The 17,036-nt window shown below is 35.5% G+C and overlaps 1 long non-coding RNA gene across 5 annotated transcripts in view; it reads right to left on the reverse strand.

Moving 5' to 3' along the window:
- Window positions 1–17,036, reverse strand: part of LOC106729852 — a 659,616-nt gene that overhangs the window by 368,495 nt on the left and 274,085 nt on the right. The gene's annotated exons all lie outside the window — the stretch shown is intronic.

Raw genomic sequence — 17,036 nt, forward strand, 5'->3', positions numbered from 1 at the left:
ACTTTAAATAATTTTATTTAGAAAGAAAAACATCAAAGGAAAAATCCTAATTATTTTTTATAAACAGGCATTAACCTAACAAATAAACGATGAAAGCAAACTGTTAGTAAATTCTAGCTAGACACTACTATGAACTGAAAGCTTTATATCTGAGGCTTGCCTCTTTTTATCAAAAAGATACTACAGCATGTTTTAATAAGTGTTAAAAACACATTAGCACTGAGACTTTCGCCTTGACATAACCAGAAAAACTGAAGCTTTTTCAAGGCTCATTATGTAATTCAACGTTGTTTGCTTTTATATCCATGTCCTTGTACATAAAATCCTTTAGAGTAGACTCTAAAACCATCTTGCCTTCCACTAGGAGTGCATATCCCTAGCTCAGGAGAACAATGATTCTACCAGTCATGTAGGCCTCAAATCCCCAGAATATAACTTTCCTCCTCTAGATTTGAGGCTTTTCAATTCTACCTCAAAAGTCAGTGTCTTTAGGCTGCATGTTATATATGAAAGTTGTTAAGAGAGTAAATCCTAAGGGTTCCCATGACGAGGAGAAAAATTTCTTTTTCTTTTTATTTGGTATCTGTATGTTTGGTGGATGTTTACTCAATTTATTGTGGTGATCATTTCACGATATATGTTAAGTCTGATCATCACGCTGAACGCCTTAAACTTATACAAGGCTGTAGGTCAATTATATCTCAAAAAAATGGAAGAAAAAATAAATACACATATGCTAAAGTTTCATTTCAAAATAAAACAGTGTCTCTGTATGAATTTGGGCAAATGACTTAATCTCTGAAAATCCTGAGTTTCCCAGTCAGTTGTTACGAAGATTAAAAGCACTTATCATACAAATTGCCCAGGAAGAAGTGTTCAAAAAAAGGAAAAAAGAAAAACACTAGCTATACTTACTGCTCTGGGCGGAGTTATGATTATTAATAAACTTAGCTATTTAGTTCCCAGTCTATAGCACATTAGATACATTAAATTAGAAATAGACATTACCCAGGATAACTATTCTTAAGGCAGAAAAAAAATCAGTTAATTCCTGATCATTCATGAGAAAACAACCCACTGGAAAAAAAAAAACAGAATCATGAACAGTTTGTTTGTTTGTCTGTTTGTTTGTTTTAAGAGCGAGCAGTAAAGTGGTCTGTGGAGCACCAAAGGCAGGGGCTGACACCTCTCTCAAAAGATCTTGAGAATGTCATTAAACAACAGTTGGGACCAGGACTCAGAGTTAGCAAGGAAAGTTTAAAATACATTCAATTATCTGTTTATTTAGCAGGTTAGTGTATAGCACATTTTGGAATTCTTATTAACCTGTTTACATTTACTAAAGTTGGTTAATGAAAATACAGTTCAATGATTTTGTTCTGTAGGCATAGACAAAAATTGGAAAAACATGTACTAGAAATCTTAGTATTTGTTATTTCTGAATTTGGGATTATGGGTGCTTTTTAATGTTCTTTTGTGTGATAATCTCCAAGTTTTTAAAAAAGAATATATGCTATTATACAATCCATAAAAAAAACCCTATGTGTACTGTTAAAAAAAAATTAAGGAATCAGTTCTTCTGAAACTTTGGTTAACATTGTATATGTTTCCCTTAATGTCACTGATTGAGTCATTACTGTTAGATCTTCAATCAGGTGTTAGTAATTCAGATTCATAATCAAAGAACATGTCATTTCAGATCTATTCCTGTCAATGAACATGGACTTAAAAGTCTCTGTAACGATTATGACAAATTTATGTCTTTTTTGGGCTTTATTTGCTGAGTGTTCTTCTGTTGAGCTTTTCTTACAACATGTGAAGAACTGTAAATCAAATGTAGTAAGAAAACCTGGATTACATAACTCAAAAACTGTTGAAGGAACAAGTGAAATTATGCCTGTGAATGTGATTCACAAACACGATCATAAAAACAATGCCATTTTATATTAGTATTATCATATACTAGGCTCAGCTCTAAAAGCCTCCAATTTTCATTTTCGGGTTTGTGAATGTGTTCTGAATAGAAGAGACTGTCAGACAAAGCTCTTTAGATAAATGAGGTTTTAATGGTATAGCCCAAATCAAATAATTGAGTTAACAAGTAAAAAGCAAATAATGTAAATCTGAGATATAATTTCAGGAATATTTAAGATTCCTCTCTAATTGTGGTTTCTTCATTTTATTTATTTATCTGTCTGCCTATTTATCTATCCATTCATCTATTTCTGTACCTATTTGCCTATCATCTACCCTTCCGTGCATCTATCCATGGATACATTCATCCATCTATCTATTCCTTTACATCACTCATCAGGAAAGTTTCTGAAAGCTCTGACTTTCCCTAAATAATGCACATTTATATAAAAGCTTATGAAACATGTCAAACGGTTCACAAACTAGCTATGCATCTGAAGAATCCCTGCTCTGTATCACGTAGTTTTCCATTTTTTAGACATTATCTCCTGTTTGGATATTTTAAGCATTAAAAAATGATATTGATTCTGTTTCATATGAAAGACTTACAGATATTCCACTACTGGTTTGCTGGAATTTCACAACAATGCGTGGTGTTTACTACTCTCCCCCTCTACCATTCCATACACTGAGCACTCAGTAGGCAGATTTAATTTGCACATTCTGGAAAATTATGTTGTATTATTTATTTAATCTTTTTTGGCCTCTTTTATCCTCTCTTCTCTCCTTTAAAGATATGTTGAGATAAATCTTAGAAATTTTTTTTCCTCTTATTTTTCTATTTCTTTCCTTCTTTTGTTCTCCTTTCTGGAAAATATCCACATCTTCATCTTCCAGTTTTAAAAATGATTTCTTTGCAAGCATTTTTCTTTTCTTTTCCAAGAGCTCTATTTTAATTTTTGGTTATTTATTTTTAAAAACAGCATCCTGTTTTATGGAAGTAATGTCATATATATGTTTGAGAGTTAGAAAGAGTTTCCTTTTTAAGTTCTTTTTTCCTGTTCCTACCTTATCCATACAAGCTACAGTTGGCTCTTTCCATTTATTGATTTCAGTATCTTTCTTCTTTGTTGGAAGCTTTCCCCAAGAGCTGGTGATCTTTGGTCCATTCATATGTCAGAATTAGTTATGAAAGAACTGACTGGAAACTTAGTCATGTTTGTTGACAGTTGGGCATGGAGCACCATAAGCAGATCTGGACATTACATATATTTAAAAGCCTAATAAGAAAGGTGGGAAAAAGAGGGAAGTGGGGCTAGAGGTCAGGGGCACTGAGGAAGTACATGGTTGTCAGTTTCCAGTTTTGTTTTCACCTCCTAATTCTACACTTGGAGCTTAAGAAAGTGACCAGTGAGAAATGCTTAATAGGAACAGACACACATTACATCAGAAGCCTGCTTTCTCTAACCCCAGGAAAGGGGAAATAGAGGAAGACAGAAACTTTTAGATGATATCATCAGTCTACTGCAGAAAAACACCACAGAAAAACTGTGACTCCATTTCCCTTCCAGGTCAGCGAAGATTCAGTAGGGAGTCCAGACTTCCTCTCTCACTAGGCTGTAATGAAGATCCCAAGTGAATTATAGGACATTAGAAATTATCTCAACAACAGACAGAAAATAGACTAAAGAAAAATTAATAGAACTTCAAGGGCCCTTGGGACTATGGCAAAAGATCTAGAATTCATGTCTTTGGAATCCTGGAAGGAGAGGACAAAGATGGAAGAAATGAAAAAGTAGTGAAAGAAATAATGATCCAGCTTCTCAATTTGCAAAGACATGAATCTACAGATTCAAGAAGCTGAGAGAAACACAAACAAGAAACCCTAATAAATGCAGACAAAGAACTATCATAGCCAAACTTCTGAGAATGAAAGAAAAAAATTCTATAAGCAATGAAAGAAATAAAATCTTATTGACAGAGGGAATATAATTCAAATGTAAGCAGATTTCTCTGGAGAAACCATGGAGGAATAGAGAAAAGAAATGTAAGAAGTATTTCTTTAAATTATAAAACATTTTTGAAACATATTTTCATTCCATGCCTCAAATCTTTTCTGCTATGGAACCTTGTAAAAAGCCCATACTCTTTTTTTTCCCCCTGATTACTTATCATTAAAGAAGACAAGCTCTGTCCAGGTATTTGGTCATGAAATTTTTAACCATTTTTAATTTCTCTTTTATACCCTGAGTATCAACTGATGTATTCTTAGAATTCTTCTCTGTTTTTGGGTTAGGGGAATTGTTAATATGAACCATACCTGACCAATTTTCCTATGTTTTCAGGTTTTATATGAGGAATTATTTTTTTTATCAATGATATTCAAATTTGTCCTCAGAGTACAATTTTACAATCACAGATTAATCACAATACCTGAAATGGAATATATTTTAGGTACGTATTTGGAGCAGTATGACATTGCTACTCTAGTCTTTCTGACCCTTCAGTATAACAAACTCACTCCAACTTAGGGGCTGCCTTACTATTCCTACTGTCTGAAGTGCTCTTTAATTATACCCCGAAAAGACTGGCTGTTGCTCACCATTCAGGTCTCAAACCAATGTCACCGTCTTAGAAATACTGTTCCTGACCTCCCAACCTAAAGTAGCCCAACCATTCCATCGTATTCCTGACTTCATAATGCTACATTATTTTCTTCATAGCATGTCTCAATATTTGAAATTATCTTGCTAATTAATTTACAATTTTACATTTGTATTCTATCTTCTCCCTCTAAAACATAAATTTAATGAGGAAGAGACTTTTAATTTTAATGAATGAATGAATAGCTAGTATGACACATTATAGAACAGTTTTATATTTATAACTCGTTTCAAGATTTTGAATTTGCATGAGGAAACAGTGAAAAAATATATGTGGGATTATCTTTCATATATAATTCTTAGCTCATTGTACAATGGGATCATGATATTTCAATATGATAACCTATTTAAATACACATTAAGAAAAAAACTCAGATCATAGAAACCATCACTGCTATTTAAAAAAAAAGAAAAAGGGGAATCTCTCTATAACTTCGGTAGCAAATCCTGAGGTAAATTATTTTACATATTTTGTTCAAACAGAAGAGCCAAAAAGATGACTGCTTTTTAGAATTTCAATGTAACTCTAAGGAAGAAAATTTTATCTATCTGTCTCTCTGTCTATCTATCTACCTATCTATTTATAGCCCCCCCTCCCCCCGCAAACCAGTAACTTTAGTACAGACTCTTGGGGAGATCAAAAAAAGTTAGAACAAAAAAACAGAACTATATTTTTAAATAATAACTTTGGGGAATAAGTTTAACATTCTGGAGATTTTAGTTATCCAGAGGATTTCTCTCTAGTTTTTTTACATAGATAACTTTGTTTAAATGCCTCTAGTGTCTTTTTTGGAATTTAGACCATAGCACATGGCCAGAACTGCTGTTCAAGATTAAGCACCCAAAGGAAAGAAATTTAAGTGGAAATTTTCCTATTTGTTTAATCACTGCCTATAGACTTTCTAATAGACAGTTGTTTTGAAGCAGCTCAGTGAAGTACTTGTGTTCATAAAAATGTATTCCGCATTGACATTTGTTCTTAATACCTTCTCCTGTTAAGTGTCTGTTGGGGTGCATGAGTGAAAGGAGGATGCGTTTGCTAAGCCAATTACCCATTATCGCTGAGCAGCCTCCCGAGTAAACACATGCATAATTTGTTCATAAGATACTGTGCAGGACTTTACCCATCCTGCCTGGGGGAGGGGACCTGTGGCCCTTCTCACTCACATTGTTTCTTTCCCATTACCTGATCTCTTCTCCCACCTCTACCTCCACTCCCATCTTCATATGGCCAAATCCAAACTGTCTTTCCAGCTCAAGTGTCTTAACGACCCACTTAAAAAGTTATTTTTCCTCCTCTCAACCCCTTCAGACTTTACCCAGACCCCACTTACCACAGTTATCTATAATCTGGGTGAGAAGATACTTATGAATACATTTTATTCTGTAGATTGTAAGTGACAGGAGGTGAACAACTAATGGGTTGCCAGCTTCCTTACACTCCTCCCACCAAATGCACCCACTTTCTGTTATTTGAAACACTCAACATGCATATGGTCACAATCTACACATATTTATATCTACATATATCTAGTTTTATTACTATAAGAATTGGTGGTTAATATGAAATGTTGCCTTTTAACAGACTGTTTTTAAAAACTGAAAATGTACAGGTTTTAAAACTTCTTTTAAAGGGGGGAAAAAGCCTGTTAAAAGGAGGCTATTTGGTAACATATAACACTTGACTATTTCATGCCTCATTCTGCTCGCCAGTTTTAGCAATCTGTTTAAATGTGTCTTAGAAGTCATAGATAGTAAATTTGAATTTATCTTTGATCAGAATATATGCCACTGTACATACAGATATTATTTAAATTTGTAAACACACAGTTCTCTGTGTAAGGTACTGTATATAAAACTCTTAATTGAAACTATTTCACATAGCAAAAAAAAAAAAAGTAAGGAAGTACGCTCCAGCAACCAAACTCAGCTACCAAACGGCAGCTCCTCAGGAAGCAATGCTTGGCTTGGGGTGGGCATGTGACCTCTCCTGTCTGTAACAGAGACTAAAAAGAAGGAGTGGGGGAAGAGACTGATTGCTTGGCTAATCTGTCTCCAGGTACCTCAGACAGTCAGACCTGACCTTGAAAGTGAATCAGATGATACTAACTACTATACATAAAACAGATAAACAACAGCTCATACTGTATGCCACAGGGAACTGTATTCAATATCTTGTAGTAACCTATGATGAGAAATATGAAAATGAATATATGTATGTAAATGTATGTACACCAGAAATTACATTGTACACCAGAAATTGACACAACATTGTAAACTATGCTTCAATTTAAAAAAGGGGGTGGGGGAATGAAGCAAAAAAAACAAACAAACAAAAAAAAACCTCTCTTGGCTCCCATGTTCCTTAGGGGAAAAAAAATAAAACTCAGTTCTTCTCACAGTCTGCAAAGTTCTACCTGACCTGTGGCCCTGTCACGTCTCTCCCCTTACCTCTAAATCCCCCCACTCTGCTCCATGCACTCTGGTTTCTGTGCTGCATCCCCGCACGCTCCACCTCGGGACTTTTGTACTGATCAATTCCTCTGCCCCTGATGCTCTTCGCCCAGATACCTGCCTGGCCCAAAACTCGCTTCGCTTTCAGTCTCTCTGGGCAAATGTAGCCCCATCACTGAAGCCGAGCCTGACACTCCGCCTACAACTGCAACCTCCCTTCCCTCTTCCCCACACACGGAGACCCCCTCAGCCTGTTATAATTCTTTCTACCTTTAGAATTGATCACCTTCTACCATGTTTTTTGTATCTAATTTTTCATGTTTATTGTTAAGGGTGTATCTCCACACACGAGGGTGGAAACTCTACGAGGACAGGTGTTTTTAGTCTCTTCTTTATTGCTGTCTGTTTTCAGGTACCTAGCACAAGGCGTAGAATGGTGAGTGCTCAATAAATATTTGTTGGATGAGTAAATCTACAACTGTTTCCTAGTAATATGCACAGGGAGTGGAAGAGGCCGGAGGGTAAAGAGAAGCATGAAATACACATACAAGAAGAGAGTCAGAGACGACAGGCAGAGGGAGAGAGCTTGCTGTGCCCTTTAGTGCCCAAGTTCATGGCTCCATGGCCTTTCTGGGGTCCTTCTCCACTCTTCCTCTTGTTATGTAAGATGCTCCTATAAAATAATGTTCCTCTCCTATTTAACCCAGTTCCAAAAAAATCACTATGGCTTGAATCAACAGTTTAATAAATTTAAGAAGGCAAAAGCCAAGTTCATTTATTTCCATTTTTTTAACCACTCTCCCTGGATTTGTCACAATGCCTTACATACAATGCACACGTTTGTGTTAAAGAAATAAATGCAACCTGGCTTAAATGAAATCTAACTTTCTAAGGTGTCTGCTGCACAGTAAGGAAGTCTTATATTGCCACTGTTTACAGTCAGAAATTCAGACTGATGATGTATTTACTTTCCTGTGTTATCTTAGGTTCACTGTTAAAGTAATTTCCGTACATGGCAGGTCAGTGTTTGTGTACCTTATTTTAGCACAGGGCAATCCACCTAATGACCCAATTCACGTGTTGGGCGGTGATCTCCATTTCTCTTCTGCTAAGATCTGTAATCAATATAACATCAGTGTGTAATCAGCATATGTCTTTGCGTAATAGTTGTGCATTAATTTCACTGCAAGATCTATTTGTGCATTCCTGAAAGGAGTCAACAGCTCAAGCTTAAGTGTAACACACCAGAGATTATCATTTCGCCCTTGGAAAAGGGATGTTCTTTGACTGGATTACAAGTACACAAAACACTAACAGCACATTTACAATGTCCAATTGTGTTCTTGAAAAAAAAAGACTATAAAACATATTCTGTAGGAAGTCTAGGATTAAAAATTGTATTATAAAAAAGATAGTTGTTAGTCCATCAAAGTGAAGACTTGGAACACTGAATCAACTCTGAAAGAGTTGTACCATCTTCCCTAAGTTTTAAATGCCTTCCTAGAAATTTTTGTTTGAGAAATGTTTTTTTTTCCTGAAATAAATGTATTAGACAACTTTTTCCTGTTCTTTCAGTGTACCTAGTACAGAGGAAAGTTTAAATGTAGTTGCACTGATAGTTTTTGAACAAAAAAGACTACAGAGGAAACAAAAGAGAAAACTGAAAAAGAATATTTTGGGGTTTTTTTCCTGTTATATTCTAGGACTTCTTGATTTTCTGTTGTTAAAAAGTCATGAAGAGAAGAAATAAAAACTGTCTTACTCACAGATGACGTGACTACTGATCTAGAAAATCCCAAAGATTTTACCCAAAAACTTCTGGAATGAATAACAAAAGAATAGCAAGGTTTTAGAATACAAAATCAACATGCAAAGTCAATTGTGCTCTTAGATAAAGGCAATGGCTATCAAATAGCTGGAATCAGAAATATAACAACAATATAATTTATATTTATGATAGACATTTGTAACAGCACCAAAAATACAATAATGAAGAATCAATTTTTAAAATATCTATAAGCCTTCTGAATGTGGAAAATTATAGCAAAATAATCAAGGATCAAAGTAAGACTCAAGGTCAATTCTTCCCAACTTGATCTACAGATTCAACATAACTCCATTCAAAATTACAGTGAGATATTTTCTAGATATTTGCATTAATTCTAAAGTTTATATAGAAAAGCAAAAGTTCTAGAGTAGCCAATAAACTACTGAAGAAGAGGAACGACGTTGGAAGACTCACACTATTCGATTTCAAGACTTAGTACAAAACTACAATAACCAAAAAATGATGGTTTTGGTGAAAGAAGAGACATTCAGCTCAAAAGAATAGAATAGAGAGCTCAGAAATGGATCACATAAACATAATCAATGGATATTTGACAAAGGAGCAAAGGCAATAAATGGACAAATGTAGACCTATCAGCAAATAATGTTAAAAATGGTACATTTACACGACAATAAATAAAACCTAGACCTTAATGAAAATTCACTCAAACTGTATCATACACCTTAACGTAAAATGGAAAACTACAAAATTTTTATAAAAGGACACAGGAGAAAATCAATGTGACTTTAGGTTTGATGATGGGTTTTTATACACAACAACAACAAAAAAAAAGTAAAAAAACCCTATTTAAAAATGAGCAAAAGGTCTGAAAAGTTACCTCTCCACAGAAGATATACAGCTGGAAAATAAGCATATGAAAATATGCACAATATCATTTTTCATTATGGATTGATAAATGAAAACAGTAATAAAAACAACATCCCTATTAGAATAGCTAAAAATCTTTTTAAAATACAATACCAATTGTTGGTAAGGAGACAGAGCAACAGGAATTCCAGTTCATTGCTGGGGGGATGGAAAATGATACAGCTATTCTCAGTGACAGTTTGGCAGTCTATAACAAAGCTAAACAGAGTCTTATCATACGATGCAGTAATTATTCCCCCTGATGTTTATCTAATTTATTTGAAAACTTATATTCACATGAAAACTTGCACAACAAAAATCTGCGATATTTATGGCAGCTTTATTCAAAATCACCAAAACCAAGATATCCTTCAAAAGGTGAATGGATAATCAAACTGTAGTACAGCCTTATAACAGAAAAATATTATGTGATAAAAAAAAAATGAGCTGTCAAGCCATGCGAAGTTGTGGACCAATGTAAATTGCTATTGCTATGTGAAAGAAGCCAGTGGGAAAGGGCTACATACTGTATGAATCCAATCATATTACATTCTGAAATAGATAAAATAGCAGAGATGGTAAAGTGATCAGTGGTTACCAGAGGTTCCGGAGAGTATGAAGGTAGGTGTTCAATAAATAAAGTAAAGGACACATAGATACTCTACCTTCCAGGAGGTGAAGCCTAATTCCTCACCCTTTAAGTGCCGGATTGGCATTATGACTTCCTTCCAAAGGGTACAGCAAGGAAAGGGGGGAGAAAAGAGTAATTTTATGGTGGAAACTTGACAAACATGACCACATCCAGGTAATCAAAGTTAACCTCAACAATGAAAAGCCATATTGGGAGTGTGTACCCTGGATATGACATGATGAGAATCAGACTTCACCCCTGTGGTCTTCTTTCCCAAAACTTATTAATGAGAAAAATGTAAGACAAATCCAGTTGAGGGCATTCTTCAAAATAAATGTGTCAAGGTCATCCAAACCAAAAAAAAAGTTTGAGAAACGGTCACAGCGAAGAGAGGCCTAAGGGGACATTACAAGTAAATGTTATGAGATATCCTGGATGGGAGTCTGGAACATAAAAAGGACATTAGGTAAAAACTAAGATATCTAAAGAAAGCATGAAGTTTGGTTAATAATAATGTACTAATATTGGTCATTCACCATGACAAATGTACCACACAACATAAGCTGTTAATAGTAAGGGAAATTAAGAGTGGAATTTGGGAACTCTATATTATCTTCTTAATGTTTCTAAAAAACTATCACTACCCTAGAATAAAAAGCTTATTTTTAAAAAGTAATAGGAATTGGCCTTAAGTACAAAGCTGTCTTGAAACAGTAACAGCTCCAGTTCCCTCTTGCTTGGAAGTTGTAATTCTTTCAGCAATTTACCCTCACCGCTGACTTTCAGTACCTACCACTCCCATTTGCCACATGCTGAATGGCTTAAACTATGTAATGTAACAGAAATTAGCCACCTCTTTACTCCAAATTGCCACAGTACACAAAAACTGGCCAAAGAAAAAGGGAAAGGGAGAAAAATATGAAAATGAAAGAGATAGAGGAAAAAAGAAATACAAGCACCTTTATGTCAAAAGTGCCAGGGTCATCAGCAGGGACCTTCCACAGTGCTGACCTCAGTCACTGGTTGTTTACTCCTGTCTAAAGATGTTTCTGGAAAGAAAGGGCGTACATCTCATAAACTCCCTGTTATATTCTATAGCAGAGTTTATAAAAGACCACAGGACGTTTGGGATTTCTTTGGAAAATGTAGCTTACAGTTATCCATTAATCAATCAATTTAGTGAAAGAAAAGTAGCATTTGGTTCCTTGGAAATTAATCAGACACTAAGATGAACACTCTGGAAAGAGGATGGTGGAGAGCCAACTATGCTGGTGTGCACCATCAATACATCGCAACTCAAAATTGTCATCAATTATTCACGAATTCTAAGCCAGCTAAGCAGTTATGCTAAGATACAGAGTCTTTAAAATTTTTCCACTTATTAACAAGCAGTGTCAAATATGACAGCAGGTGTTTACTGAAGCTACTGAAGAGATGAGTTTGAAGTGAGTCACCTAAAATTTCTTATTATAGACACCATGTGATCTTCTTCCCAGTTTTTGTAAAGAAAAAAAAAAAAAAAGAGGGCTGTCATCACTCTTTCGGCCTCAAATAAACTGACCCCCAAACACTCAATGGTAACAGTATTTTATAAATAAAAATGGTACATACAGAATAAAGCATTTCTATTAAAGGCTATATTTCAGAATGCACTTTGTGACTATTTTTCTAAAAGTGTTTGTTTCCTTGTAATAATCCACCAAGAAACCCATTCTGGGGATTTAGAACAAGGGTAGTTTTAAGCCAGTCTCCAGTAACCATGTATGCAAATGTTTGCTTTGAATTTGCCACATTCATTTATTCACAGGGATATCTATTAACAGACTGATATATACATATATATATTACTGATATATTTTAATATTGTATGCATCAAATATTAATAAAGCAATATTTTTACAGTTGCTCTTATTGGAGTCCCTGTTAGACATTGTGTCTCAATGAGGAAACACTGTGATGCACCATGACACCATTAAAGGCAAAGGTCTTTCTGTCTTTCTGCTCTGACATTCTTTAATAGCCTGTGTCCTCATGGACACAAAATGACCACTGTGCCTCCAGTTATCACATTCATGTTCTTGACAAGAAAGAGGAAAGAGGAAAGAGGGAAAGGGCTTTTGCCCCATGAGGCTTTGTCTTTTTATATTGGAAGGGAAATATTCCCCATTAGTCTTATTCTTCCATCTCATAAATCAGAAGATCGTCACCTGTCTACTGTTAGACCAATCAGTGGTCAAGGGGAATGAGATTATTTTATCACAATCTGTTTTTATTAACCAGGATTCATCCTCTGGGCTAGGGTAGGCACCTACCTTCACTGAGATGAAACAGTCCTACTCTCCCCATGAAAAAAAATATCAGGTTTCTGATGGTTATTAGCTGTCTGCTCAGCAGGAAAAAACCACCACCACAACAATAACAAGAACAGTGTTACTACATAGTTCTAGATTCCAGTTGGAAAGAACTGGTCACAGCGTATGCAAGTCCTTTCAGCTCTACCTTGGTTTCTTATGGGCTAGTGGAGGAATCACAGCAGGGCCAAGCTGAGAAAGAGGGGTGTCTTGGATGCCTTGCCCCACCTCCCACCCCCACTGCATCAAGAAAGCATATCCCAAAGTACCTGAAAAAGGTCTAACTTATAGGACAATAATTCAAAATAAAATAATAATAATAAAAATCATCAGAATGACAATAACTCATGCATGTATGACACTTTGCAGATACACACAAAGACATTTTAACTTGACAGCCACCCTGCATGGGACATGTCAGAATCATACACGTTTAACAGAGGTGTATTACCCTGCTCTAGATCGCAGTGTCAGCAGTCCCCAAACCACCCTAGGTTTAACAATTTGCTAGAAGGACTTCCAGGACTATGTAAGAGCATATGGTCACACTCAAGGCTATGGGTTTTTTTGTTGTTTTTTGTTTTTTGTTTTTACAGGGAGGAGATACAAAGCAAAATTAGCAAAGAAAAAGGCAAAGGAGAGAAATGGGGAGGAAACCAGGTGCATGCTTCCCAGAGTTCTCTCCTGTGAAATCACACAATGTGTGTTCTATTCCCCGAGTTGTGGCAACACATGTGAAACATGCACTTCTGGGGCAGTTCTTTAGAGATTCAGTGCCTGGAGTTTTTCCCGGGGGTTAGTTACAGAGACAATCTTTGCCTAGCACATCTTAAAATTCCAGATTCGCTGAAGAAAAGCAGCATAAACCACATTGTTTATGCAAACAATCTCGGCACATGCAGCCACTCTTATCAGTTAGGGTGCTGGGAACCCTCCCCAAATCCAAGTTCCCACACAACAGCCAAAGTCCAACATTTCAAGCAGAGCTTTCTACGGATAGCAGTCTCAGGCTTGCTACTGACTCTTTTCTGCACACTCACCTATCTAGAATACTCTACAAAAACCGGGGGCTAGGATCTGGGTGGGTCTTCTGTATCTATATCCTATCATCTCCCTTTTTCCTTTTTGAATATAATAAAGGGAATTTATACTATTAAAAACAAAAGGAGTAGATATCAGGATATTTGTACCTAGTTATGACTGAGAAAGTAAAGGATCAGACTTCCTACATCTTGCCCAGGGTGAAAAAGTAATCTTTGTGAGGGAGCTACAGAATGGGGATTTGAACACAGATTTGTCCAAATGTTAAGGTCAAATTTCGCCCCATGAAAACACACTGCGCTTTATGAAACTGATCATATAATAAATATATTGTACATTTTGATGACTGAGTAATAAAAATATATGACTATAATCTTTACATATTGGGATATATACAATCAAAAGGGTTTACTATTTTAACTATAATTTTTGATATCTACAAATTTATACATTTCAAAGGAACCAGAGAAATAAAATGAAACTGAATTTTAAATAAAAACCAGTCAATATCTCACAGTAACCTATAATGAAAAAGAATATGAAAACAAATATATGTATGTATACATACGCCTGAACTATTATACTGTACACCAGAAATTAACAACACTGTAAACTGACTATGCTTCAATAAAAAAGCAGAGATTAACTAACAGTACACAATGTACTTTATGGAGAAAAAATATAAAAAAACAAAGTCACTACTAAATAAAAGATAATATGAAAAATGTTAATGCTTTGATTTTTATTTATACAAATTTTCATTCAGAGAAACACATTTTTAAGATCAGTTTATGAATTGCACAATCATTACTTCAGTCCATATTCTAGGAGGAATAGAGGCACCTTTAAATATTAGTTATGGCATATGGTCATGCCAGGCAATAATAAAATCTCCCTAAATAAAGCTTGCAAAATGTCTATCATCACTGTAAGAAATTATAACAAACTCTGGACATTCAAGATGTTGAGCATTTATTTATTCCTATTCTTTGCTTGCTGCTATTTCCTGGGGGAAAATGAGCAGCTGAAATGTAGCCACAGTGCAGAATCTACAAGATGGAAAACAAGCACTTAACAGGGCAACTGCATTCCAACCCTGCTGGCCCGCTGTTAGGGCAGGAAGCTCTGACTCTGAGAGGAGTTAGTACTCTCTTTATGGTTCTAAGTCCTGGAATACCAGAGCAATTATTTTTAAATTAAATACCTAAGAGCATGAAATACAAAATTCCCTATTAAGTGTAGATATTATTATTAACTCACTCTAATTTTCTGTAACATGAGGAAGTATATTTGATTCACTGGTAGTGGTCTGGGAATAGCTAGCAATAGATAAACTACTATCTTTTGGTAAGGAATCTGCTCTTCAATGAAAGTAGTACTCTTCTCACCCCCCACCCCCCACTTACACACAAACACACACACACACACACACACACACACACGGACGCACACAAAGAACAGCAAGAACAACAAAACTGTCCATTATGTTTAACTCCTGCAACAAAACATTCCAAAGGAAAGAGGATGATTCGCCATGAAGAAAGGATTCATTGGGTACAGACATCAAAGAAAATAAAACGTTGCTAGGAAACTCAACTACTGAATTCTTCTATCAAGTCCCATCTCAGGCATCATACTGCTGTGGTTTCCTTATATGTTACAAGACTGATGAAGAACAAAAGTTGTTCATAGGTAAGGAGATGTCCATACCAATCAAAAGAACCAGAAAATGTTAGTTTCCTGAAGCTTGACTTTTTCTTATTCCTACAAGTTTCTCCCGCAAACCTCCCTAAGTAACAGGTATGTCTTTGAGTGGGAAAGGGGAACTCTATGTAACACGGAAAGATCTGGAAAAGAAGTAAACCCTTGCATAACCTTAGAGAGTCACATCACTACACTGATAACTCTTGTCTTAAAATTGCCAGTAGAAAAGTGTACTTGGGAAGGACTCAGTTTCCAAAGAAACTGTGATACAATTTGAAGAAAGTCATCAAATTGTTCTTGCCTTCAAAAACTCAGGCTCTACTTACTTTTTTCTCTTTTATATAACTTGCTATGCAGTTCTTAGAATTGACCCCAATTTTCAAGTGTGTGTGTATACACACACAAGTTATATATCTGAATCAAGTTATATGATTGAAAGATTTCCAAGTTCACGTGTTCGAGGGCTACTGTGTACAGTGAATCTTTTAAATATTAAAGACACTGATTGGAGATGTATTAATTTAAAACTTGAGGCTCTCTTCTTAGGAAGAACTTTCAGTCTCGTGGTGATGCCAATTCCTAACTTCAGTCTGAAACTGTTACACAGGAAGAATGCCTAGACTCTAATACCCTCTAGCCATGGAATTCTCTTTGGTTTTCCAAGGTGCAACTCTCTGTTTTGAAACAGTTATAATAACATAGTGGGGAAGATAAATTTGAGACTAACAATGCACTTCAAATATATTATTTGAGGAGGTGGAAGATTATGATCCCTAGTTTTAAGAAATCCAAATAAGCCCCTTTACTCTTTGCTGATGCTATAACGAAACTGTTTTTTCATTGGTGAAGTGAATTTAACTTGTGTACTTCACAAGCATCGTCTAAACCTAGGATATTGACTAAAAATTATCCAGACAGGAGCAGGCCCAAGTTTAAGGATTATAACCCTGGACAGTCCCACAGTGACTAAGTAAATAGACTGTCTATATTTCAAAGCAGCTACTTTGTTATTCAAGTTCAGAACAGTCAATTTTAACTGAGCTCTCTCTGTCTTAGAAATATTTTGTATGGAATTAAGAAAAAAATACTTAGATAAAATTCTGATAAAAACTGTAAGAAATATGACCATGTACTAGTCAAAAGGGACAAAAGCTGAACATATACATATCTTGTCCTGCTTACCACAATCATTCTCAAACAAAACAATGTTTAGAGATCTGAGGAATCCAGAAGCTAGCTACAGTGTTGCATCAACATGTACCATGTACATAATAACCTCAAAGAAACGAAATAGGAAAACAACCACACGTTACCCTCAAAGGACTTGCAGTCTAGTTGGAAACAAGATACACCCACCAGGTGAGAAAATTACAGTAACTGAACATTCATGTGTGTTCACGGCATTAGGTGTTTACTTATCCGAAGGATGACTTCGATGCCCATTCTAAATATAAAGGAACTACAGTTTCTTCCCTTTTATGGGTAAGGTACCAAGATTAGATTCTAGGTCAGCCTGAAATCAAATCAATTTTTCCCCATTACATCACACTGGCTCTGATGAGTAAAATTACATACCAAAAATA

This window comes from Camelus ferus, chromosome 17 (genome assembly GCF_009834535.1).
Source record: "Camelus ferus isolate YT-003-E chromosome 17, BCGSAC_Cfer_1.0, whole genome shotgun sequence".
Classification (NCBI taxonomy): Eukaryota; Metazoa; Chordata; class Mammalia; order Artiodactyla; family Camelidae; genus Camelus; species Camelus ferus.